This window comes from Molothrus aeneus, chromosome 22 (genome assembly GCF_037042795.1).
Source record: "Molothrus aeneus isolate 106 chromosome 22, BPBGC_Maene_1.0, whole genome shotgun sequence".
Classification (NCBI taxonomy): domain Eukaryota; kingdom Metazoa; phylum Chordata; class Aves; order Passeriformes; family Icteridae; genus Molothrus; species Molothrus aeneus.
Window position 1 is genome coordinate 7998715 of NC_089667.1, and position 25781 is coordinate 8024495.

Consider the following 25781-nt stretch of genomic DNA (forward strand, 5'->3'; position numbering starts at 1 on the left):
ATTTTATTTTTTTAATTTTATTTTTTATTTAATTTTTAGTTTTGATTTTTTTATTTTTAAAGCATTTTTTATTTGTTTTATTTAATTTTTATTTTTTATCTTTCTATTTTTAAAGCTTTTTAAATTTTTTTTAATTTTTAGTTTTAATTTTTTTATTTTTAAACATTTATTTTATTTTTTAATTTTATTTTTTATTTCATTTTTAGTTTTAATTTTTTATTTTTAAATTATTTATTTTATTTTTTAAATTTTCTTTTTAATTTAATTTTTAGTTTTGATTTTTTTATTTTTAAAGCATTTTTTTTAATTTTTATTTTTGATCTTTCTGTTTTTAAAGATTTTTTTATTTTTTATTTAATTTTTTAAAATTTTTCTATTTTTAAAGCTTTTTTTTAATTTTTAATTTTATTTTTTATTTCATTTTTAGTTTTAATTTTTTATTTTTAAACTATTTATTTTATCTTTTTAATTTTATTTTTTATTTAATTTTTAGTTTTAATTTTTTTTATTTTTAAACATTTATTTTATTTTTTAATTTTATTTTTTATTTATTTTTAGTTTTGATATTTCTATTTTTAAAGCATTTCTTTTATTTTTTAATTTTATTTTTATTTAATTTTTTAGTTTTGATTTTTTATTTTTAAAGCATTTCTTTTATTTTTTAAATTTCATTTTTATTTCATTTTTAGTTTTAATTTTTCTATTTTTAAAGCATTTCTTTTATTTTTTTAAATTTTTTTTTAATTTTTAGTTTTAATTTTTCTGTTTTTAAAGCTTTTTATTTTTTAAATTTTCTAATTTTTTTTATTTTCCCAGTTTTAAAGCATTTATTTTATTTTTTTTATTTCATTTTTTATTTAATTTTTATTTTTAATTTTTCTATTTTTAAAGCTTTTTTTTAATTTTATTTGGTGCTGTCCAGACCAACTCAAGCTGGTGATTGGGGTGGTGTTTGAGGGTCTTGCTGTTACCCCGATTAATAGGTAGAGATGATGTTTGGAGGCCACAGTGTTACAGGTAGGGGTTAAACTGTTTTTTAGGGTCTTTCAGGTGATTTTTCAGGGATTTTTAGGGATATTTTAGGGTTTTTTTTTCAGGAGTTTTTTAGGAATTCTCTGGAAATGTTTAGGATACCTTTAGGGCTTTTTCAATAATTTTTAGGGTGTTTTAATAACTGCTTTACCCGGGCACCCCAGCCACCCAAGGCACCCCGTGCCAGCGCCGCGGTGCTCCAGCCCAGCCTCCCGTCAGCGCCCCCCGTGGTCGCTTCCCCTCTCCTGCCGCCGCCGCTGCATGGCGGGCCGAGCCGTGCCTTCCCCACCGCACCCTCCCGCTTCAGAGCTGCTGGATGGCGTGGCTCTGCCGCCTCCTGCAACCACGGACGTCCCGGCGTTCCCTTCCACGGCCGCAGCCGCAGCCCCGTTCCTGTAGCTCCGCCGCCTCCCGCACGCCCCGTCCTGCCCGCCGCCATGATGACTGCCTGCACTGCGGTAGTGACAGAACCCACGCATGCGCAGTTGCTACAACCCCAGCGATATCACTCCGCGCCGACTCATCAAACCGCAGCGCTGCTTCCGGGATCAGCCGCACGCATGCGCAGTTCTATCTCCACAGCCCCGCCGCCAACCCCCACTGCGTTCACCACAGCTTTGGTACAGCCCGGTCCCGGTTCCGAGCCGCTGCGTGCCACTGTCCGGCCACAGCCGGCATCCCTGTGCCCTGTCACGCCACTTCTGCCGCCACTGCATCTGTACACGGCACGACAGCAGGCGAAAACTGCAGCGCCTTGCATGTATCCTTCTGCGTCTACTTCTGCCGGCACCGAGAGATCCCTCTGCAGCGCGTAACCCTGAGCAACCGATACCTGGTGTGCCTCTGCGTTTTTGCCTTCCACACTCCTAGCACCCAGTGGGACTACTTTGTGTCACGATTCGTCTGCACAGCCACATCCATGCACACAAACCGTGTGACGAGGAGGAGGAGGTTGGAATATGACAGCTGCTTTAATAAATACAGGACAGACAGAGAATTATTTTGCCTCTGGAAATGCCAGCCCTTTGATCCCAACACAAAAGAATTTCAAAAAAGAACTGTTCCCAAATAGCTCCAGAGTCCCCTCAGTGTTTGGGACAGATTTCTCGACCCAAAATTAGACAGTAAACCCTGAAAATTTGCCAGCATTAATGCCAAAATTAGAAAACTCACAAAAATCTTTTGATAATTTTCACCTAACAGACTGGTGTGAAAAACATCAATCACTTGCTTTTAAAATTTTTGAAAGTTTAATAGTAATAAAATGGTTATAAAAATAGTAATACAATTAGAGTAATAATAATTTGGACAATTTGAATTAGGACAATATGAGACAACAAAAACAAAGAGTTATGGATGTCCAGGTACCCTTTTCTGGGCAGCACGAGCCTGAAAAAGGACCCCCGTTAACAAAGGATTAACCCTTAAAAGCAATAGCCTATTGCATAGTCATACACTTCATACATGGTGCATAAATTCCATTCAAACACAGGATTCTGTCTGCTCATCATGCACTTCTTCCTTCTAATCCTAACGCTGCCTTGGAGACAGGAAGTTTGTTTCTTCTGATAAGAGGGCAATAAATTCTTTTTCTCTGAAAGATCCAGGTGTCCTGTGGCCGCAATCTCGCTGCAAGTCCCTTCTTTAAAAAAAGTATCTTACATAGCATCGTTTCTATATTAACAGTTTTTGTAACCTAAAACTATATTTAACACACTACTTAAGAGAATTAATACAGCATTACTTTCTAACACAACACATATAATATTATTTTTATATTTCCAAAAAGCCAATCATAAAATACCTGCATTTTTCACAATCCCCACTCTTATTCTTTGTAAATCCTTTGGCTTGAGCAATATTTCTTGTCTACTTGCATCTTCTGGACAATGCGGGCAAAATAAAACAGGGGATTACACAAGGAAGAAATATAAAAATAGTTGCAACACATAAAATGAAAGATCTTAATTTCTTCTAATACATTACCCTACCAGCTAGGTTTTAACATTGTTTTCTAATTTTTGGACCGGTACCTGGGTTATTATATGCATATATATTTTTTTCTTCTTTGATTTCTTTTGCTTTTTCTAGAATGACTTTTCTGTGGTCATCAATTTTCAACAATTTGATCTATTAAACTTTCCACAAACACCCCCTTCTTTGGCCAATAAATAGTCTAAAGCCAACCTATTCTGATACCCTACAGTTTTTGTTTGGCTTAGCTGACTTGATATTAACTCCAATGCCTGGGTGGCTCCATTTGCTATCATTTCTATAACTGCTTGGAGTCTTGTAATACGACTCAATAGATAATTTGGGGTCAATACAGAGTTCAATTGCTGTGCTGGTTTTGCCTTTTTGTTTATTATTTGTTTTTTTACCAAATCTCGAATCGTATCTTCAAGATTAAATGTAAAACAAATCCATCTCTCTCCTTTTGGACATTCAATTCCAAATCTATTACCACTTTTTCCTAAGTTTCTTGTAATCCAATAATTTACTCCATTTTGCCTACAGGTTCTTAATTTGGATGGGTTATAACAGTGGCTGTTGACATAGGTGTGTGTAATAAAAGAGGAACTTTGGTTTCTTTCCACGTGATGCTTTCTGCAGCATTTGTGACACGATCTTGCTGGTATCCCGAAAGGGAAAAGAGAACAAATGAGTGCCAGAAACAGGAATAACAGAGGTCCAGTATGGCTTATACTCCCACCTCCCAGGCCTGTGAGGTTGCAACCCACAGCAGGTGTATTTGATCTTCTTGGTGGCAAAATACAGAGGCCAATCTGGTCTTGCCCTCTATTTCCTTCTCACTTTCTCTTAACTAATTTCCTGGCAAATTGGTTTTGACACCCTTTAACTGTGGTCTCTTACCATTCTTCAGGTATCTCTCATTCACCAGGCAGTAATAATTCCCATCCACAAAGCTAAGTTATTAACACTTTTTGCAATAAGAGCATAAATGTTGTGAACTACAATACTAATTATTCTCACAATTCAAGCATTTACTTATAACCCAGCTAGCATGTCCAGTATTGGAATGAATCAAATAAAGTTTACTGATGGAAATGGTAATTCCCCTTCTCCCCTGTACAATTCTCAGGCTAAGGTCAGAACACAAAAACAGTCTTGATCCTTCTGTCTGGAGTATTCCTCCCCTAAGGAGATGTTTTATTCAGGCAGTGCTTGAAACCAGTGGTATAAGCATTGTCTTACTTCTGAATTCAGTGTTATTCTTTGTACATTTCTTGGATCATTTGGCTTTTTCCAAACTATTACCACTCAGTCCCCATTGGAAAGTCAGTTTGGTATCACCCGGTTTAAATGTGATAGTCCTTTGATTCTGCTGGCATGAATTCACCCTCTTTCCATGATTCTGATTGTTGCCTCAGTAATACCTGGAAAGGACTTCTTAATAGCACAGTAATAAAAGAAAGATAATACTGCATTAACTTTTACCATTCACTTTTCTTAAGTGTCTAAGATATTTTACCACTGGGTAGTGAGTCTGAGTTCTTTTATTAACCTCCCTTAAATCTTGTACTAGTCTATAACTCCCATCAGACTTTACTGGGGGCAAAGGGATATTATGAGGAGACATACATGGTTCTAATGCCCCATCTTTTATTAGTCCTTCTATTACTGGCTTCAAACCTTCCCGTCCTTCTAAAGATACAGGATACTGACGTACACGTACGGGACAATCTTCTCTCTCAATTGTAACCCTTATGGGGTCGATATTTAATCTTCCCCTATTTCCTTCCCCAGCCCAAACTTCTTTGTTGATTTTTTTTTTCCTTCATCCTCTTGGCCTAATTTTAAAACTCTAGCTGTCATTTTCCCATTTTCTGATATAACTCCTATTCTTAATTGCACTTGTAAGACTCTTCCCAATAAATTGCTACCTGCCCCTGGGACCAATAAGACATCTCCCATCCAAATTCTAGTTTCTTCCCTCAATTACTACATCTTTAATGAGCAGCAAAGTAAAACTTTCTCTTTTTGCCCCTGTTACTTTCACTATATGTCTGCTCACACTATAACTTTTTGGAATATTTAACAGGCAGGTTCTCTCTGCCCCTGTGTCTATTACAAATTCCAATTCTTCTTCTTGGGGACCCACTTTTAAAGTTATCACAGGCTCCAGATGGTATTTGTCCCCCCCAAAAAATTAGAGCTTATGACCTCCCTATTCCTCCTCTGTGCCCATCTCTTTAAAGATTTTCAGATCTTCTGCTTACTTAGGACCATTTTCCTATTTCTCTTAAGTTTGTTTATCTATTTAGCTGACGTTTCTTCTTTCCCCTCGAAAAGTTGTCCCTTAAAAACTTTTTTTTTTCCTGCATTTCGCCTTTGATATGCTGTCTCATTTATTCCTTTGATTATGTAATTACGATCATTATTCACGTGTTTACTCCCCTCCTCATTATTTTTACCCCACTCAGGAGGTACAGTTGGCATTTTGTCTTCTCTGGGGGTCCCCACAGATTATTTTTTTTCCTAAGCTTTTATTTCAGCTGCTCTGACTAATTGCCTTTCTTCCTGAGAAAAATATTATTTTCATTACAGACCTCATCTCTTCTCAAATATAAATGTTTGGACCTAAAAATTGGTCTAATTGTTCAGCTATGCCTATGGGATCCTCTAAATATCCCTTTTATTTATTTCTTAAAATTTCAGACCTCAGACGAAGTCAAAGGAGCATTTACAGACCCTGGTCCGCCCCCTCCTATGGGAACCTCTTTTAATGGAAATAGACCAATCCCTTTATCCCATTCTTTTTGGATTTTTATCTTCTATAGCTTTTCTCCCGTATTTTTAGGAAGAATCAGGAGAGGGCTTTCTTTTGCCTGAACTTTTAGTGTTTCGATAAGGTGATTCCTTTAGAGAGTTCCGCTGAGCAGCCGGAGCTGTGGTTACCAAGGGAACGGAGCTCAGGGCAGGACGGGGAAACTCGGCACAGCTCAGGGTCTGGGTGCTCCAAAGGCGGGGTCTGCAGCCGGGATCGTCCGAGGGGCTCGGCACAGCTCAGGGTCTGGGTGCTCCAAAGGCGGGGTCTGCAGCCGGGATCATCCGAGGGGCTCGGCACAGCTCAGGGTCGGGGTCCTCCAAAGGCGGGGTCTGCAGGGGGAATTACCCCAGGGGATCGGCACAGCTCAGGGTCGGGGTCCTCCAAAGGCGGGGTCTGCAGGGGGAATTACCCCAGGGGATCGGCACAGCTCCGGGTCTCGGTCCTCCAAAGGCGGGTTCTGCAGGGGGAATCACCCCAGGGGATCAGCACAGCTCAGGGTCTGGATCCTCCAAAGGCGGGGTCTGCAGCCAGGACCGCCCCAGGGGCTTTTCTGGTGCAGACCGAGCTGCAGCGTGGATCGGCCCCACATGGCTCACGGCGGCTGATCCGGCAGAGACAAAGCCGGCGACTGACCCCGGCTGCAGCGGCGGGAGCCGAGCAGAGTCAGGGCAGCTGGGGATGGGACAGACGGGACCCCCCCTCGGTGCGGTCAGCACGGTACCCACGGTGCACACGGCAGGATGGACCCCCCGCCCCTTCCGCCGGCACGGCCAGCGGAGCGGCCGTGGGCCAGGCGGCCGGGACCGGGCCAGACGGGCCGGGCCAGACGGGCCGTTCCGGAGCCGGCACAGGGGCTGGGGCAGCCGCGAACGAGTGGGGGAACAAACGGGAATGGATGAGGTAATATTTCGTTCCCAGCCTTATACTTTTACCGTTTTTCTTTTATTGCCTTTAAAAATGTTATTTTCTTACAATCTCCCTCCTGCCCAGCATGTGGTATATCTTTTTTTTTCCTGGATTAAACGGTTTTTACAAATAAATCCAGAGCTTACCAAAGCAAACTTCTGCTTGGATACTTGGAAATGGTCGACGAGTTAACTCATGACCTTCTTATGTTGTTTTTATCACCACCCTTTTATTTATCCTTTGGCAAATTATACATCTTTCAGTTACTTGTTTTTCTACTCCAAAAATCGCAATGCATCCATAGTTCCTTAAAAAAAATGATCGCACAAAGCCTGAGTATCCCACTGGGCGTTTTGATACATGTCCTCTGCTATTCCCTAGTAAGCATTTTATTATCTGTCTTCCATCAAGATGTTTCTATTTCCCCCATTTATCTTTTTCGCCACCTATCTTAATTCGCCTTTTTTTTTTGCTTCCCTAAACTTTGGAATTTCCAATTTTTCCTCATTTGGAGTTAATATTAACTGTTTCAGCTCCATTTTCTGCTGCATCTTTAGCTTCCTGATCTGCCAAATTATTTTCAGGGTCTTTAGCCTGCAAATGCCAACCCTTTGATCCAACACAAAAGAATTTCGAAAAAGAACTGTTCCCAAACAGCTCCAGAGTCCCCCCAGTGTTTGGGACAGATTTCTGACCCAAAAAGAGACACTAAACGCTGAAAATTCATCAGCATTAATCCCAAATTAGAAAACTCACAAACATCTTTTGATAATTTTCAACTAACAGACTAGGATGAAGTCAGAGGCCAGATTTGCAAAGAAGAAAGTCTAAATCCTCTAGCTATGCTTGTGCCATTCAGCCAGCAAGCCGCTGGTCCTAGAACACGGGTGTCTATCCCACCTCATGAGATAAAAGAAGTGCGAAAAGCAATAAGGGACAGTGGTATCTGCTCCCCATATTTTAAGCAACTGCTGAAAAGTACTCTGGAAGGACATACACTCACACCAAATGACTGTAAAAATCTTGCTAGTATAATTCTCACAGACTCACAATATACGCTATGGGAACTCAAATGGAAAAGACTGCTTACAGGGGTACTAGCCACTTATAGACAAAGTACCGATGCAGACCTTCGTACCCTTGTCATGTCTAAGCTGACTGGTGACCCTCCTGATGATCAGAATGATAATCGAGTGAATTTACCCAAAACAGCATTAGATGACATTAAAAAGATGGCTCGCAGAGCCTTTTTGCAAATTCAGCCTGCAGAAAGTTTTGAAAAAGCCTATAATCTGATTAGGCAAGACTCGTCTGAACCATTTACCACACTTCTGGGCCGGGTAACGCAAGGAGCAGAAAGACAATGCGGCGATAATATAGCTTGCCCAAGAATGATACGGGACATTATTGAAAATAATGGCAATGCAGAATGTAAAAGAGTTATCAAAGCCCTAGGAAAAGAAAAACCCACAGTGCCTGAAATGATGGATGCCGGTAACAAAATTGGGAGTCCACAGCAAGTGGCAATTATCCAGGCAAATGAACTTGGAAAAACTCTAGGAGAAAAAATTGAAAGGGTTCTTACAGCTCAAACAGCGCAAGCAGTCACACAGGCAGCACAAACAGAAGCTTTACCTGTCAATCAACCAAAGACGAACGTCTGGGTTGCTTTAGCCAGGTCTGCAGGCTCCGATACCATCCGTCTATCTGACACAAGCCCTGACAAACCTTTTTCAACCTGTCTAGTTGGAGTACCTTTCCCAAAGGGTTTTCATAATGTTACTCCTGATAAGTATTGGCCATATGATGATCATCATGTATCTCCACCTCCCAGCCAGAAACACCAAACTTATATTGATAATTCTAAAGCTGATAAATCTGACCTTCAAGAGCTAGAAATCCTAGGCTCATTAACTATGGATACCTGTTCCTTCTTTCATTTCCTAGGAGAAGACGGCCCTCATTTAAAGGTCCCCCCATATCACCCAGCTTATAGCACTATGACTTCTCGTCTCCGTCCGTCCCGACCGTGCTACCCCCCGATGCTCCTACAGGTAGAAACTCACTCACTAGCAGGAAAAATTCTTCCAATGCAGTTTTTTCTATTTTTATCCTCTGAGTGTCCAACTTCCTTTGCTAAATTTCTACAGATTTGAGCTCAAATTACCATTTCTGACCAGCGCAGAGACAAATGATGAAACATTCCTGAGTTATTATTACTCTTCATCTTATGGAAGTACCAGCCAGCACTCAATTTGCATGATCTAACCAAAGTAGACATTTCACAGAAAAGCACTTTCTATAGCAATATAGAAAAACTATAGATTGAGGTAAAACCATCAAGTTTCTGCCCTCACTGGTGCAAAGTCACATGTTGTTTGAAGAGCATCCCACTGAATTTTCTAAAGATGTGTGAATGTGTCATCTGGATCACAGGAGAAAAAGCAGGGTTAAAACACTGAGCAAAACTGAAGTTAACAAACACAAGGTTCATCAACCTTGCAATAGAAGCTTGCAGAAACCTTTCAAGGCTCATCCAATAAAGCCCCGTGGCACTTTGTTCTTCCCCCTCCTCCCAAATCTCCATCCGTCCGAGCCAGCATCAGCAGGAAATTTTGCACGGAAGCTTGCCAGATAAAATAGCTATATCATCTGCCATTAGTTTTAGAGAGTTCTTCAAAAATAGGTTAAAAATTATTTTATCTATTATTTTTTAGCTGTGTCCTAAGTTAGGGATGGGCCGAGTCTTGTGTCTTTGTCTCACAGAAAGGTGGTTCACGTGTCCTTTAATATCATATGTGCAAATATTTCCAATCTGCATTCTGCCTTATCAGAAGGCTAATTAATTGCTTTATTATACTATATTACATTACATCTAAACCAAATCTGCCAAGTACTCAACCCCGCACACAACTCGTGACTGTCACCCAACAGTCCCGACACACACACACACACTTGGCCCTGACAGGCCAAGGAAACAAAACACCATCACTTTGGATAAACAATCTCCATGCTGCATTCTACTTCGGCACAAACACAGGCACAGTAAATGAGATAAGAATTGATTTTACTTCCTCTGAGGTTCAGAGAATGTGAATCCCAGAAATATTCTTGGGGAGAATTGTGCCTTGCTTTTCTCTGTGAAGAGAAATGCGGTGACAGGTGCACCCTTGCCTCCACGGCAAAGAATCACGGAATGGTTTGGGTGGGAAGGGACCTTGAGGTTTATCTTTGATTTATGCAACACTTCAATAGGCAAGAGGGGGCTCATCTGCTTCAGAGCTGCTTGCTTTTCTCACACCTTTCACAAGCAAAGCCTGAAGCAAACCCTCCCGAGTTGCCCTATCGACCAGGGGACCCCATAGCACTCGGTGACACTGCCAGCAAAACCTCAGACTTTTACTCACACAGGGACGAGGCCGTGCACTCGGTGGTAACCCAGATTCTCTTTTTCCAGCAGTAGCCTCGAACTTCCTTTGTTCTCTCTGCAGGCCTTTTTGTAAACACACCGATTAACAGACTACACAAGTTTCACCAGCAGACTTCAGCTAAATCCAAAATTGGTTTCTACCCCAAGTAAAATTTCCAACCCCCTGTCTCACCTGGGATGTTTGGAATTTTAGGAGGCGGCAGCCCACTCGAGATCAAAGGTCCTGGGCAGGGTGCCGGCCCACGGACACAAATGCCATCCCTTTTCCAAGGGAAACTAAACTCATCACCCCAGTTTCCTTACATCAGTTTGCCAAAGACGTTCGGCACTCCCAGGTCACTCAGAGTTCTCGTTGCTGCAGACTCGGTCTTAGAGTTACGGAGTTACGCTTCCTCCTAACACTCACCTCCTCACCTCAGCCCCCTGCTGCTGCGTCCCCTTCTCCGCCCCTAACCCTACTCCATTTTCCAGCCCACCTTGCTCCATCCCTCACTCCGCCCTTAACCCATCTCACCACACTTCCCGCTCCATCCGTTACTTCACCCACCACCCACCCGTGAGTCCCCTCCAGCAGCACGCAGGAGCCTGAACCCTCGGAGGACGGCGCAGCTCTCGCAGCAGGACAACACCCAAGCGAGACAGGCAGGGACAACGTCTGTGGGCTGCAGGGTGTCACAAGGGGCTGCGGGCTGAGGGGAGGGGGCTGGAGGGTGACACAGAGGATGGGGGGAGCTGAGAGGCAGAAGGGGGCGTTAGGAGCAATTGGGGGGCTCCAGGGTGGCACAGAGATGCTGAGAGGCTGGGAGCAGGGAACTTGAGGGTGACAAGAAAAGGGTGAGGGGGAGCAGATGCCTTGAGGGGCAAAGTGGGGGCTGCTTGAGGGTGACAGGTGAACCAGCCCTCACACCACCCCTAACCTTACCCTAAAAACCACCCCTAACCAGGTGGAGAGTGCACGGTGGAGGCCAGGGGGCCAAGGGACAATGTCAGAGGTCTCGGGGTGGCACGCAGACATTGCGGGCTGAGGGGCAAGGAGGGGGAGGCTTGACAGATGGAGAGCTCACACCGAGGGTTAGGGGTACAAAGGACACAGGGTACCAGGTAGGGTTAGGGTACAGGTGCAGCAGCCCTCAACCAAACCCCAAGGTCACCCTAAAGAGCACCCCTAGGACCCCAGTTTTCCCCAACAGCAGCACAAGGCAATAACCCCAATGCTGGGACAGCCCCAGAACTCTCCCAGCAGCTGCAGGCAGCAACCCTAATAAAAAGGTAGCAATGATGTTTGTGGTCTAGAGAGTGACAGGTAGGAGTTGGGGGCTGAGCAGTTTTTTAGGGTTTTTTTCGGGTTTTTCTCATGGCTTTAAAAGGATATTTTAGGGCTTTTTTGGAGGAGTTTTCCAGGAATTTTCTTGAAACATTTAGGATGCTTTTTCAGGGCTTTTAAAAGATTTTGTTAGGGTATTTTAAGGGCTTTCTTAGTACTTTTAAGAATTGTTTGGGGGGGGATTTGGGTGTTCTTGGGGTTTTTTTAGGACTATTGAGGGTATGTGGAGGACTTTTTAGAGCTAGGGTATTTTTAGGGTTTTTGAGGGAATTTTTAGTTTTTTTTAGGGTCTTATCAGGGCATTTTAAGGATTTTTGGGGTATTTTTTTAGCTCTTTTTGGACTATTTAGGGTATATTTAGGGATTTCTAAAAGTTCTTTGGGGATTTTTAGGGGTTTTTTAAAAGTATTGTATTTCCAGTGTATTCTAACAGCATTCTGAGGCTATTTTTAGGTTTTCATGGGGTTTATAGGACATTTTGAAGATCAGGAGGTTTTCAGGGAATTTTTAGGTTTTTTTAGGGTCTTTTCATGGCACAACACATGGAGGCTGAGGGGCAGCTTGAGGGGCACTGTGGGGGCTTGAGGGTGACAGAGGCTGGGAGCTGAGGGAGGAACAGGGAGAGGAGACAGCGGGTGACACACAGAGATGCTGAGGGTGGCAGGGGCAGCTGTAGGGTGACACAGAGAAGCTGGGGGCTGAGGGGCAAAGGAGAGGGGTCAAGGGTGACACACAGGAGCTGAGGGCTGGGGGGCAGAGGGACCGGTTGAGGGGTAAAGGGAGAGGGCTTGAGGGCTGGACAGTCCAGTGGAGATCGGGGTGCACGGTACAGCTGTACCACCCCTCACCCCAGCCCTAACCTCAGCCTAAGCAGCCCCCCTAAAAACAGCCTTTTCCCCCAACAGCAGCACAACACAGCAACCCTAACAGCGAGACCAGACAGCAACCCTCACACAGCAGCACAATGACAGAACCCTCAGAGGACAACGGACCCACTGCAAAAAGGTAGGGACGACATCTGTGGGCTAGACAGCAAGAGGTAGAGTTCTAGAGGTAGACTGAGCATGTCTTTGTGAGGCTTTTTCCAGGACTTTTAAAGGTATTTAGGGGATTTTGGAAGGGACTTTTCTGGGACTACTTAGGGTATTGTTGGGGCTTTTTCAAAGTCATTTTATGAGTCTTTAGCATATTTGGAAGATTACGGTCAGGGTCACAGGAAACACCCTCTGAAAAGGCAGAGTTTTAGGACTGCAGTGGAATGCTTGAGCAAGGGGCCAGCGGCGGCACAGCGGGTTGGGTCCCACGCTGCCAGTCCAAAGGTTGTAAGTTTTAGACCCAGCTAAGCTGTTGTGGTTAGGGTTAGATGCTCTCAGCTTTGGTCTGGGAGAACTTCTGCACAGAAAAACTCACCCCCCGCGTTTCCCGACACCAGTTTGCAGGAGGTGCTCGGCACTGCCAGGGCAGCCCGAGCTCTCAGCGGGGGCAGCTTTGCTCCCGGAGAAATCCTGCGCCGGCCCTCTTCCCTGTAAAGCCAAACACACCCCCGCTGCGCATCGACGTCCGTTTGCAGGAGGCACGCGGCACTCCAAGGGCGGCAAGAGTTCTCGGCGTTGGCAGCCGCAGTCCGTGAGAAATCGTTCTCTGCGGTTTTGGAGGAGGTTTCGGCCACGGGCACACAAAGAGGAAAGGTTAATTTCCTTAGAAAGGAAAGTCTGGCAGCCCATGGTTTAAGGGGCAGACGAAGGGCTGTGCAGGGGAAGGAACTCCTCACAGGACCTTTCTTCACCTCAAGCCCCACTCCAAGGTCTAGCAGCCCCCCGTGTGACCAGCTGCTTTCAGAGGGTTACCCGGGCACACCTGCACAGGGAGCTGCTAGTCTAGAGGGGCTAACGGGGCATCCCAAGGGTCCCTCCAGGAACTACGGTCGGAGCATCCAGCACGGACTAGGGAGCAGCCGGACCCACCCGGGCACGGAGCAACACTTTGAGAAAATGCCAAGGGAAGAGCCCTTTTGCCAAGGGGCAGCATCTGAGCAGGCCAGGCAGCACGTGGGGTTCTAGGAGAGGGCTTTCAACTTTCCCCTTTTACTGTGTCAGTCCCTCCCCAGAGCCCCCAGACCCTCCACAGCACTCCCAGAAAGGAGAGGAGTTATTAGGAGAAAAAGGGTTTAGAAAAAAGGGAAAAAGCTTCCTTTTCCTTTATTTTTTGTGTTCAAACTGGGAGGAAGTCTGCTTCCCCTGCAATTTTAGTGGTCTCAGTTGAAAGAATCCCTGCCTTTTCTATGCTGTTCGGGGTGTTAATTGACAGGGAGTCCTCATTTTCAATTATTTTCCAGTTTAAGTAGAAGGGGAAAATCTTGACAATGTTTCTTATGGGTTTGAATTAAGGGTAGCTGCCCCCGTTTTGTTGTCCTGAGGCCTAAATTGAGGGAGAAGCCTAGCTGTACCCTCCATCTTAAGAGTTTGAATCCCTCTTTTTCCATCACTGGAGAGATTTAAAGTGAGGAAAACCGCTCTTTTCCCAGTACTTAAGGAGAATAAATTAAAGGGCAGAAGCTATTTATTTGCTATTGTATTAGTTTCAGTAGAGGTAACTGCCCCATTTCCTCTGTTTAAGGGGTTCACTGGAAGGAAGCTCTGCTTTTTTCAGCATTTTAAGAGTTTAAAAATACATTCCAAGGCCCTTCTTTCTGTGCCATAGGACCAAGTATCTCAGAGCAGGGTAAGCCAGGCACGCGCTTAACCCTTACACTGCCTGGGAAGCTTTTATTTATCTTATTTTTACTTATACTGAAGAGAGGCCTAATTAGAGGTCCCAAGGAGACTTAGACAATTCACATCATAAGCATTCTTCACCACTGGACTTAGTCACACGTGAAGTACTACTTAGTAGCCACTAAGGAATAATTATGTAAGTTAACAGCAAAATAGCCAGTTTATCTAGTTATGCTGCCTAAACAGAAAATTTTATTTCTTACCAGTTTTCTGCCCTCTTACTCCAAGTAGTTGCTGCAAAAAAGAAAGCGCGGTTATTTTTCTGAAGAATTGCCTTCTATAACAAGCCCTTTGCTCCCCTTGAATTTAAGTCAGAGGAGCCAAACAGCCTCAGCTGTTCTGAAAGCTTTTATACCCGGTGGGATTCACCCCCTCCCTTTTCCCAGGTGCCATGGGAACGAGAGGCGGGCACCATCAGGGGTATATTAACCCCAGCCTTTGCTCAGGGCCTTCATTCCCCCTCTGGGATGTGCTGGGATCAGAGCTCTCCTCTCATTTCAGGTAAGAGGCTCTTTCAGCTTATCTCAGCTTGTTTTCAGCAGGTGTTTCTGGGCATCTAAAGCAACAGAGGCTTTGAAAATACTGTGAAGAAAACAGCATAGAATACAGGGCGTATTTAAGTTCACAATTTTGGGTTTTGTGTTTAGGGGTGGTAAAGTGCATTTGTAATTTCTGGTTTTGTTCTTATTTTGCTTTGTATTTTTTTTGGGAGGAGTGCAGCTTCCAGAGGCTCCAGGTTGTGTCAACTACAACACTTTTTTCAGCAGATTCATCATGTCACAAGAGGGATCTGCCCAGTGTCCAAGATGATGTTTGAGATTGAGGCTTCAGGTGAGTTGAGGATTGTGACTAGGAGAGGGAGGCTGAGCAGGTATCTGGTTAGGAGGTATTGTTGGGGGGGTGGTTTTGAAGGCAGCAGGGTGAGAAAGGGTGTTTTTTTGAGGTCTCCCCAAGACTTTTCAGAAGCCTAGCAGAGGCATTCGCACATCTTACAGCACACAAGGTTGTCCACTGCACTCACAGGAATGCCATTTCACTTTGCCTTTTTCTAACCCAGGTGCCACTCACAATAATGGCCACAGCCTTGGAATCAGGATGAAGCTGGAGCCTGAAGGAGCCAGGCACACTCAGGAGAGGGCAAGTAGCTGACTCGCTGGGATTTGGCCCACATACCTCTGAACTCATACTTTGGTTTTGTTTCTCTTTATTGTAGCTGACCGAGAGGCTAACAGGCAATCACGGGGCCCTCTGAGGCAGACTCATTTCAGGTGCAACGTGGATCCTCGTCACCGATCATCCAAAAGATAAGTCAGGGCCACGGCCTGGAGTTGGGACAATGGGAGAGTAGCGGGTTGGGAGTTCCTGGGACAGATTTAAAAATTAGCAGAGGGAAAAGCAATCTCCTCCAAGGGGCCTCTTAGGACAGCTAAAGGGAGAGGCTCTGATTTTGATGGCAGCTTTCAAGCGGGCAGTGCAGAACAGTTCCGGTCCCCGTCATGTTGTCCGGCGTACCGTGTTACCTAGCGTGTCTTTGGGGTCCCTTTTGCCTTTTCCCCTCGAGACCCTCACCACAAGCATAATGTGTTGTGTTTGTTGTCCCCCTGTTTGTCACGTTCTGTGTCACGGGTGTCTGCACACATTTGTGCCGGAGCTGCTCTGCCCTGCCCTGCCGCATAGCCTGCTGCAATAGGACAAGTCCCAGGGACTTGCAGTTTGTGGGGTGTTGCCAGACTCTAGATGATATTCCTAGGTAGACAGAAGATGTTTGGAGCTGTGAAGTTATCCCGCAGCCCTTTGACTTTTGTCCTCGCTTTCTTTCAGACGCAGAAAGATAAAATCCAGGGCAAAATCCATCCGCCCATCCCGAGTGAGGAGGTTCCCCCGAGCAGGTCAGTCACCGTTTGTCTCTGCAGGGGGAGTGTAAAGTGTGACTGTGTTACAGCTCTGTTCTTTTTCTTTTTAGGAGGTAAAGCTGGATATCAGCAGTCAAGGTGAGGTGGGCAAGGTGAGCATTGAGTAGCGTACAGAAGCAGTTGTTATTTCCCAAGTCTCACTTCCTGGTGCAACTCTAAGCATCTGTTCCTGTTTCTGTGCTTTAGGCAATCCACTCAGAGTACGCCGAGCCCCAGTCACCAACCGTCCGACGCACCGGGTGTGCCGCTCTCCAGAGCTCTGCAGAAGAATCACGGGCCTCGTCAATGAAGCCTCTGCCTTTTCTGTTTAAAGGCGTCACCAGGGTAGCCTTGGGCATGGGCCAAGGAGTCGCGGTGTGTCGGGGAAGTAGGGAGGAGGAGCGAGGGTCCCCTCAGGTTTCAGCAGCGCCACATCACCTTGTCTCCTCTTACCCCAGGCTTACCCCGTAACAATGGCATCACCCTTGGAGCATGGCCGAAGGGTACGGCCCCAGGAGCCGGGCATTGTTAGGAGAACGGTGAGTAGCAGAATTGTGGGGTTTTGGCCAGTGTGCTGCAGAGATCATGCATTGATATTTGGATTTCTTTCATGTAGCTGACTAAGAAACAACAGGTAGCTGTTGAACAACAGTGCCAGCAGGAACTTCCCAGATGTCACGGCTGCCTTCTTTTACACCTGAGATGGACCGGCATCCCCAGATGTCCGAGAGATAAGTAGAGGGCTACAACCCACAGAGGGGATGAAAGCGGGGCGCAGGGTAGGGACCCACCGGGAGGGGTTTTTGAGTCTCCTTTGGAGATGGGGGTGTCCACGAAGCGGCCCCTTAGGCCCCATAAAAGCAAAGCCTGACTTTGGATCACAGTGCTGAGGTGCGCAGGGCAGAGCAGTCCCGGTGTGTATCGTGTCACTTGTCTTTTGTGTATTATGTGTGTTTGCATATGTCATGTCCTTTACCTTAGGCCTTGGAGGGGCCTGTCAGGAGCCCTGGCATCATTGTTAGTATCTGTGATCTCTGCATTCCTAGAGAATGGCACCCAGGCCATGGAACTTTTGCCTCAGGAGCTCAGACAGGCATCAGACTCTCTTGTCTCTTTAGAAGCATCCGGTCAGATGTCTTTTCAGGTCTTGTTCTGAGCTGTATGGACAGCTCTGCCCTGCCAGGATCCATTATGGCGGACTAGGACTCGAAAGAATGTGAGGGCAGGTAGAGGCTTCTGGCCGTAGGATTCTCGGGCATCCATCTTTGCAGTTCTTGGAATAAATCGTTCAGTTAGCATCTTCATCCTCCAGGTTTCTCTGAGCCTCATCAGCTCACCATTGGTCTCACCTCAGTCATCTCCTTTTGCATTCTCTCAGTCCTCGCAGCCATTTTCCTCGCCAGGAGATTTCTGTCCGTGTTGTGTCCCCGTTGTCTGTCATGTCCTGTCCTGTGTCACGGGTGTCAGCACACATTTGTGCCGGAGCTGCTCTGCCCTGCCGCATAGCCCGGTGCAATAGGAGAAGTCCCGGGGACTTGAAGTTTGTAATGTGGGGTGTAGTTGGACTCTAGGTAGGGTTTGTAGATGGACACAAGATATCTGGAGCTCTTAAGTTATCCTGCAACAGTTTGACTCTTGTCCTAACTTTTTTTTCAGATTCAGATGGATTAAATGTGTGCCAGAGGGCCCCATCCCGGGGGAGCGGTTTCCCCCGAGCAGGTGAGGCACCATTTGTCTCTGCAGCAGAAGTGTATGTGGTGATTCTGTTACAGCTCTGTTCTTTGTCTTTCTTTTTAGGAAGTAAATCTGGATACCAGCAGTCAAGGTGAGCAGTGGAGAGAAGTAGTTGTTATTGCTCAGCTCTCAGTTTCTGGTGCTGCTCTAAGCTTCCATTCTCTTTTTTGTGGTTTAGGCAATCCACTCGGAGCCTGCCAAGCCCCCCGTCACCAGCCGGCCAATGCACTCGGTTCCCTGCACGTGTGAGCCCTGTGGATGCGTTACTGGACCTGGTGAGGAAGCCCTGATCTTTTCTATTTCAAGGTGCCATCCAGGTGGTCTTGGGCAGGTGCCAAGGAGTTGTGGTGAGTAGGGGAAGCAGGAAGGAGGAGCGAGGGTCCCCTCAGGTTTCAGCCATGCCAAATCACCTCATCTCCTCTTAACCCAGGCTTACCCCGTGACCATGGCATCAGCCTCGGAGCGCGGCCGAAGGGTGTGGCCCCAGGAGCCGGGCGTTCTTAGGAGAACGGTGAGTGGCAGAATTGTTGGGTTTTGGCCAGTGTGCTGCAGAGATCATGCATTGATATTTGCATTTCGTTGATGTAGCTGATTAAGAAACAACAGGAAGTTGTTGAACAACAGTGCCAGCAGGAACATCCCAGATGTTGAGGCTGCCTTCTTTTGCACCTGACACGGACCTGCATCCCCAGATGTCTGAGAGATAAGTAGAGGGCTACAACCCACAGAGGGGATGAAAGCGGGGCGCAGGGCAGGGACCCACTGGGAGGGGTTTTTGAGTCTCCTTTGGAGATGGGGGTGTCCATGAAGCAGCCCCTTAGGCCCCATAAAATGAAAGCCTGACTTTGGATCACAGTGCTGAGGTGTGCAGGGCAGAGCAGTCCCGGTGTGTATCGTGTCACTTGTCTTTTGTGTATTATGTGTGTTTGCATATGTCATGTCTTTTACTTTAGGCCTTGGAGGGGCCTGTCAGAAACCCTGGCATCATTGTTAGCATCTGTGATCTCTGCATTCCTCGGCCTGGCAGCCAAGCCATGGAACTTTTGCCTCAGGAGCTCAGACAGGCATCAGACTCTCTTGTCTCTTTAGAAGCATCCGGTCAGATGTCTTTTCAGGTCTTGTTCTGAGCTGTATGGACAGCTCTGCCCCCCCCAGGATCCATTATGGCGGACTAGGACTTGAAAGAACGTGAGGGCAGGTAGAGGCTTCTGGCCGTAGGATTCTCGGGCATCCATCTTTGCAGTTCTTGGAATAAATCGTTCAGTTAGCATCTTCTTCCTCCAGGTTTCTCTGAGCCTCATCAGCTCACCATTGGTCTCACCTCAGTCATCTCCTTTTGCATTCTCTCAGTCCTCACAGCCATTTTCCTTGCCAGGAGATTTCTGTCCGTGTTGTGTCCCCGTTGTCTGTCACGTCCCGTCTGTCCTGTGTCACGGGTGTCTGCACACACATTTGTGCCGGAGCTGCTCTGCCCTGCCACATAGCCTGGTGCAATAGGAGAAGTCCCGGGAAGTTGAAATTTGTAATGTGGGCTGTACTTGGATTCCAGATGCTATTCCTAGAATGATATAATGTATTTGCAGCTTTTGAGTTATCCTGCAGGTGTTTGACATATGTTCTGACTTTCTTTCAGGTGCAGATGCATTGCATCCATGGCAGAGCCCCCCATCCTGGGTGAGGGGGTTCCCCCAAGCAGGTCAGTCACCATTTGTTTCTGCAGGGGGCGTGTCAAGGGTGACCCTGTTACAGCTTTTTTTTTGTCTTTATTTTTAGGAAGTATAGCTGGATCCCAGAAATCAAGTTCAGGAGAGCAAGGTGATCAGTAGCATTTCTTGTTGCTGAGGTCTCAATTCCTGGGGCAAGTCTAAGTCTCCATTCTCGTTTTTGTGCCTTAGGCCATCCGCTCGGAGCACGCCAGGCTCCCATCCCCAGCAGCCGATGGACCGGGTTTGCCGCTCTCGCCAGCCCTGAGTTCCGGGTCAGGAACCGCCGAGGAGCTGCGGTGAGTCGGGGAAGTAGGGAGGAGGAGTGAGGGTCCCCTCAGGTTTCAGCCATGCCAAATCACCTCATCTCCTCTTAACCCAGGCACCCCCTGTGACGATGGCCTCGGTCTCCGAGCGTGCCCGAAGCGTGCGGCCCGAGCAGCTGAGCGTTCTTAGGAGAACAGTGAGTAGCAGACTTGTGGGGTTTTGGCCGAGGGGCTGCCAAGATCGGGCACTGATGTTTGGTTTTCTTTAATACAGCTGTCTAAGAGACACCAGCCTGGTGCCAGCAGGACCTTCCCGGCTGACGAGGTGGCCTTTCTTCGCCCCTGAGACCGGAATCCCCAGCTGTGCGAGAGATAAGTAGAGGGCCACGACCCACAGAGGGGATGAAAGCAGGGTGCTGGGTCGGGAATTACTGGGAGGGGTTTTTGAGTCCACTTAGGAGGTGGGGGGGTGTCCATGAAGCGGCCCCTTAGGCCCCATAAAAGCAAAGCCTGGCTTTGGATCACAGTGCTGAGGTGCGCAGGGCAGAGCAGTCCCGGTGTGTATCGTGTCACTTGTCTTTTGTGTATTATGTGTTGTTTGGTTATGTCCTGTCTTTTACCTTAGGCCTTGGAGGGGCCTGTCAGAAACCCTGGCATCATTGTTAGCATCTGCGATCTCTGCATTCCTCGGCCTGGCAGCCAAGCCATAGAACTTTTGACTCAGGAGCTCAGACAGGCATCAGACTCTCTTGTCTCTTTAGAAGCATCCGGTCAGATGTCTTTTCAGGTCTTGTTCTGAGCTGTATGGACAGCTCTGCCCCCCCGGGATCCATTATGGCGGACTAGGACTTGAAAGAACGTGAGGGCAGGTAGAGGCTTCTGGCCGTAGGATTCTCGGGCATCCATCTTTGCAGTTCTTGGAATAAATCGTTCAGTTAGCATCTTCTTCCTCCAGGTTTCTCTGAGCCTCATCAGCTCACCATTGGTCTCACCTCAGTCATCTCCTTTTGCATTCTCTCAGTCCTCACAGCCATTTTCCTTGCCAGGAGATTTCTGTCCGTGTTGTGTCCCCGTTGTCTGTCACGTCCCGTCTGTCCTGTGTCACGGGTGTCTGCACACACATTTGTGCCGGAGCTGCTCTGCCCTGCCACATAGCCTGGTGCAATAGGAGAAGTCCCGGGAAGTTGAAATTTGTAATGTGGGCTGTACTTGGATTCCAGATGCTATTCCTAGAATGATATAATGTATTTGCAGCTTTTGAGTTATCCTGCAGGTGTTTGACATATGTTCTGACTTTCTTTCAGGTGCAGATGCATTGCATCCATGGCAGAGCCCCCCATCCTGGGTGAGGGGGTTCCCCCAAGCAGGTCAGTCACCATTTGTTTCTGCAGGGGGCGTGTCAAGGGTGACCCTGTTACAGCTTTTTTTTTGTCTTTATTTTTAGGAAGTATAGCTGGATCCCAGAAATCAAGTTCAGGAGAGCAAGGTGATCAGTAGCATTTCTTGTTGCTGAGGTCTCAATTCCTGGGGCAAGTCTAAGTCTCCATTCTCGTTTTTGTGCCTTAGGCCATCCGCTCGGAGCACGCCAGGCTCCCATCCCCAGCAGCCGATGGACCGGGTTTGCCGCTCTCGCCAGCCCTGAGTTCCGGGTCAGGAACCGCCGAGGAGCTGCGGTGAGTCGGGGAAGTAGGGAGGAGGAGTGAGGGTCCCCTCAGGTTTCAGCCATGCCAAATCACCTCATCTCCTCTTAACCCAGGCACCCCCTGTGACGATGGCCTCGGTCTCCGAGCGTGCCCGAAGCGTGCGGCCCGAGCAGCTGAGCGTTCTTAGGAGAACAGTGAGTAGCAGACTTGTGGGGTTTTGGCCGAGGGGCTGCCAAGATCGGGCACTGATGTTTGGTTTTCTTTAATACAGCTGTCTAAGAGACACCAGCCTGGTGCCAGCAGGACCTTCCCGGCTGACGAGGTGGCCTTTCTTCGCCCCTGAGACCGGAATCCCCAGCTGTGCGAGAGATAAGTAGAGGGCCACGACCCACAGAGGGGATGAAAGCAGGGTGCTGGGTCGGGAATTACTGGGAGGGGTTTTTGAGTCCACTTAGGAGGTGGGGGGGTGTCCATGAAGCGGCCCCTTAGGCCCCATAAAAGCAAAGCCTGGCTTTGGATCACAGTGCTGAGGTGCGCAGGGCAGAGCAGTCCCGGTGTGTATCGTGTCACTTGTCTTTTGTGTATTATGTGTTGTTTGGTTATGTCCTGTCTTTTACCTTAGGCCTTGGAGGGGCCTGTCAGAAACCCTGGCATCATTGTTAGCATCTGCGATCTCTGCATTCCTCGGCCTGGCAGCCAAGCCATAGAACTTTTGACTCAGGAGCTCAGACAGGCATCAGACTCTCTTGTCTCTTTAGAAGCATCCGGTCGGATGTCTTTTCAGGTCTTGTTCTGAGCTGTATGGACAGCTCTGCCCCCCCGGGATCCATTATGGCGGACTAGGACTTGAAAGAACGTGAGGGCAGGTAGAGGCTTCTGGCCGTAGGATTCTCGGGCATCCATCTTTGCAGTTCTTGGAATAAATCGTTCAGTTAGCATCTTCTTCCTCCAGGTTTCTCTGAGCCTCATCAGCTCACCATTGGTCTCACCTCAGTCATCTCCTTTTGCATTCTCTCAGTCCTCACAGCCATTTTCCTTGCCAGGAGATTTCTGTCTGTGTTGTGTCCCCGTTGTCTGTCACGTCCCGTCTGTCCTGTGTCACGGGTGTCTGCACACACATTTGTGCCGGAGCTGCTCTGCCCTGCCACATAGCCTGGTGCAATAGGAGAAGTCCCGGGAAGTTGAAATTTGTAATGTGGGCTGTACTTGGATTCCAGATGCTATTCCTAGAATGATATAATGTGTTTGCAGCTTTTGAGTTATCCTGCAGGTGTTTGACATATGTTCTGACTTTCTTTCAGGTGCAGATGCATTGCATCCATGGCAGAGCCCCCCATCCTGGGTGAGGGGGTTCCCCCAAGCAGGTCAGTCACCATTTGTTTCTGCAGGGGGCGTGTCAAGGGTGACCCTGTTACAGCTTTTTTTTTTTGTCTTTATTTTTAGGAAGTATAGCTGGATCCCAGAAATCAAGTTCAGGAGAGCAAGGTGATCAGTAGCATTTCTTGTTGCTGAGGTCTCAATTCCTGGGGCAAGTCTAAGTCTCCATTCTCGTTTTTGTGCCTTAGGCCATCCGCTCGGAGCACGCCAGGCTCCCATCCCCAGCAGCCGATGGACCGGGTTTGCCGCTCTCGCCAGCCCTGAGTTCCGGGTCAGGAACCGCCGAGGAGCTGCGGTGAGTCGGGGAAGTAGGGAGGAGGAGTGAGGGTCCCCTCAGGTTTCAGCCATGCCAAATCACCTCATCTCCTCTTAACCCAGGCACCCCCTGTGACGATGGCCTCGGTCTCCGAGCGTGCCCGAAGCGTGCGGCCCGAGCAGCTGAGCGTTCTTAGGAGAACAGTGAGTAGCAGACTTGTGGGGTTTTGGCCGAGGGGCTGCCAAGATCGGGCACTGATGTTTGGTTTTCTTTAATACAGCTGTCTAAGAGACACCAGCCTGGTGCCAGCAGGACCTTCCCGGCTGACGAGGTGGCCTTTCTTCGCCCCTGAGACCGGAATCCCCAGCTGTGCGAGAGATAAGTAGAGGGCCACGACCCACAGAGGGGATGAAAGCAGGGTGCTGGGTCGGGAATTACTGGGAGGGGTTTTTGAGTCCACTTAGGAGGTGGGGGGTGTCCATGAAGCGGCCCCTTAGGCCCCATAAAAGCAAAGCCTGGCTTTGGATCACAGTGCTGAGGTGCGCAGGGCAGAGCAGTCCCGGTGTGTATCGTGTCACTTGTCTTTTGTGTATTATGTGTTGTTTGGATATGTCATGTCTTTTACGTGAGCCCTATGAGGGGCCTGTCAGAAACCCTGGCATCATTGTTAGCATCTGCGATCTCTGCATTCCTCGGCCTGGCAGCCAAGCCATAGAACTTTTGACTCAGGAGCTCAGACAGGCATCAGACTCTCTTGTCTCTTTAGAAGCATCCGGTCGGATGTCTTTTCAGGTCTTGTTCTGAGCTGTATGGATAGCTCTGCCCCCCCCAGGATCCATTATGGCGGACTAGGACTTGTGAGAACGTGAGGGCAGGTAGAGGCTTCTGGCCGTAGGATTCTCGGGCATCCATCTTTGCAGTTCTTGGAATAAATCATTCGGTTAGCATCTTCTTCCTCCAGGTTTCTCTGAGCCTCATCAGCTCACCATCAGTCTCCCCTCGGTCATCTCCTTTTGCATTCTCTCAGTCCTCGCAGCCATTTTTCTTGCCAGGAGATTTCTGTCCGTGTTGTGTCCCCGTTGTCTGTCACGTCCCGTCTGTCCTGTGTCACGGGTGTCTGCACACACATTTGTGCCGGAGCTGCTCTGCCCTGCCGCATAGCCTGGTGCAATAGGAGAAGTCCCGGGGACTTGAAGTTTGTAATGTGGGGTGTAGTTGGACACAAGATATCTGGAGCTATTAAGTTACCCTGCAACAGTTTGACTTTTGTCCTGACTTTCTTTCAGATGCAGAAGGATAAAATCCAGGGCAGAGCCCCCCATCCCAGGTGCGGGGATTGCCCTGAGCAGGTCAGTCACTGTTTGTTTCTGCAGAGGAAGCATAAATGGTGGCCGTTACAGCATTGTTCGTTGTCTCTCTTTTTAGGAAGTCAAGGCCGAGAGCAGCAGTCAAGGCCGAGTGGGCGAGGTGAGCATTGAATAGCGTACAGAAGCAGTTGTTATTGCTGAGGTCTCAGTTTTGGTTCAGGTCTAAGCATCTCCTCTTGTTTTTTTATTTTAGGTGGTCCACTTGCCATCTCTCCTGGCCGAGCACGCCTATGCCAGGTGGGTGAGAGCTTAAGGTATCGGTGTGGCATCCTTGTCAGATTTGGGAGGTTGTGTTTTCACAGTATGTCACCATGCTTTTCTGCTTTGTTTCTTTGCAGGTGCTGTCACTGCCCTAGGCACGCCCTGGATCAGAGCAGGGCAGGTGAGTTGGAGTTTAGGCAGGCTGACTCCTAGGTGAGCGTTACACAGCAGCATGCTAAGCGTGTCCCTTTTCTCTTTGCAGGTCTCTTCCAGGCACCCTCTGGAGTCAAATCAAGATTTGAGGTGAGCCGGGGCAGTGGTGCAGAGGAGTCCCGGGGATTACTGTTGTTGAGGGCAATAGTCAGGTTTTCTGTTTTTACTTAGGTACCCTGAGGAGGCTTGTAGCCCAAGCTTGGAAACGGCAGCACCGAAGCACACATGGAGAGCATCTCAACGTCCACGTCTGACCGAGGATGGATTTTGTCCTCTCATCTTCCAAAAGCTAAGTGTCGGGGCCAGCGGTTGGGAGAAGGGGAATAGCATTTACTATCACAGGAGGCAATCAGATGTCAGCTTAGGGGACAGGTCTGTAGCGGGGTGCGCTCTCTGGAAGTAAAGGGAGAGGGTTTCCCCTCAGCCTCGCCAGAGCCTTTGCTGGGCAGGACAGTTCCGACCCATCTCCACATTCTTGGGAACTTTGTGTCGTCCGCCTCCCTCGACTCGACGTCGTCACGGATCTTTCCCCCGAGGAGCTCGCCTTCACGTCTGGAGCTACGGCCACGGTCACCCGGCAGTCGGCTTCCTTCTCTAGGCTCACCACCCCTCTCGAGCATCCTCTTAACTGCTTCGGCACTAACTTCTTTTGACGAGTTACATTTCATCATCACATGCCATCGTCATAGGGCTTCCTTTCCTTTGGCATCATCAGCCTCTGGCTCATCTTGCGTTAGGAATCTCGGGTCCCTACGGGGACAGTGCCAGGCAGTTGCCACTCGTGTCCGTGTTATGTCGTCCGTGTCCGTGTTATGTCGTCCGTGTCCGTGTTATGTCGTCCGTGTCCATCGTCTTACGTGTCACAGGTCTT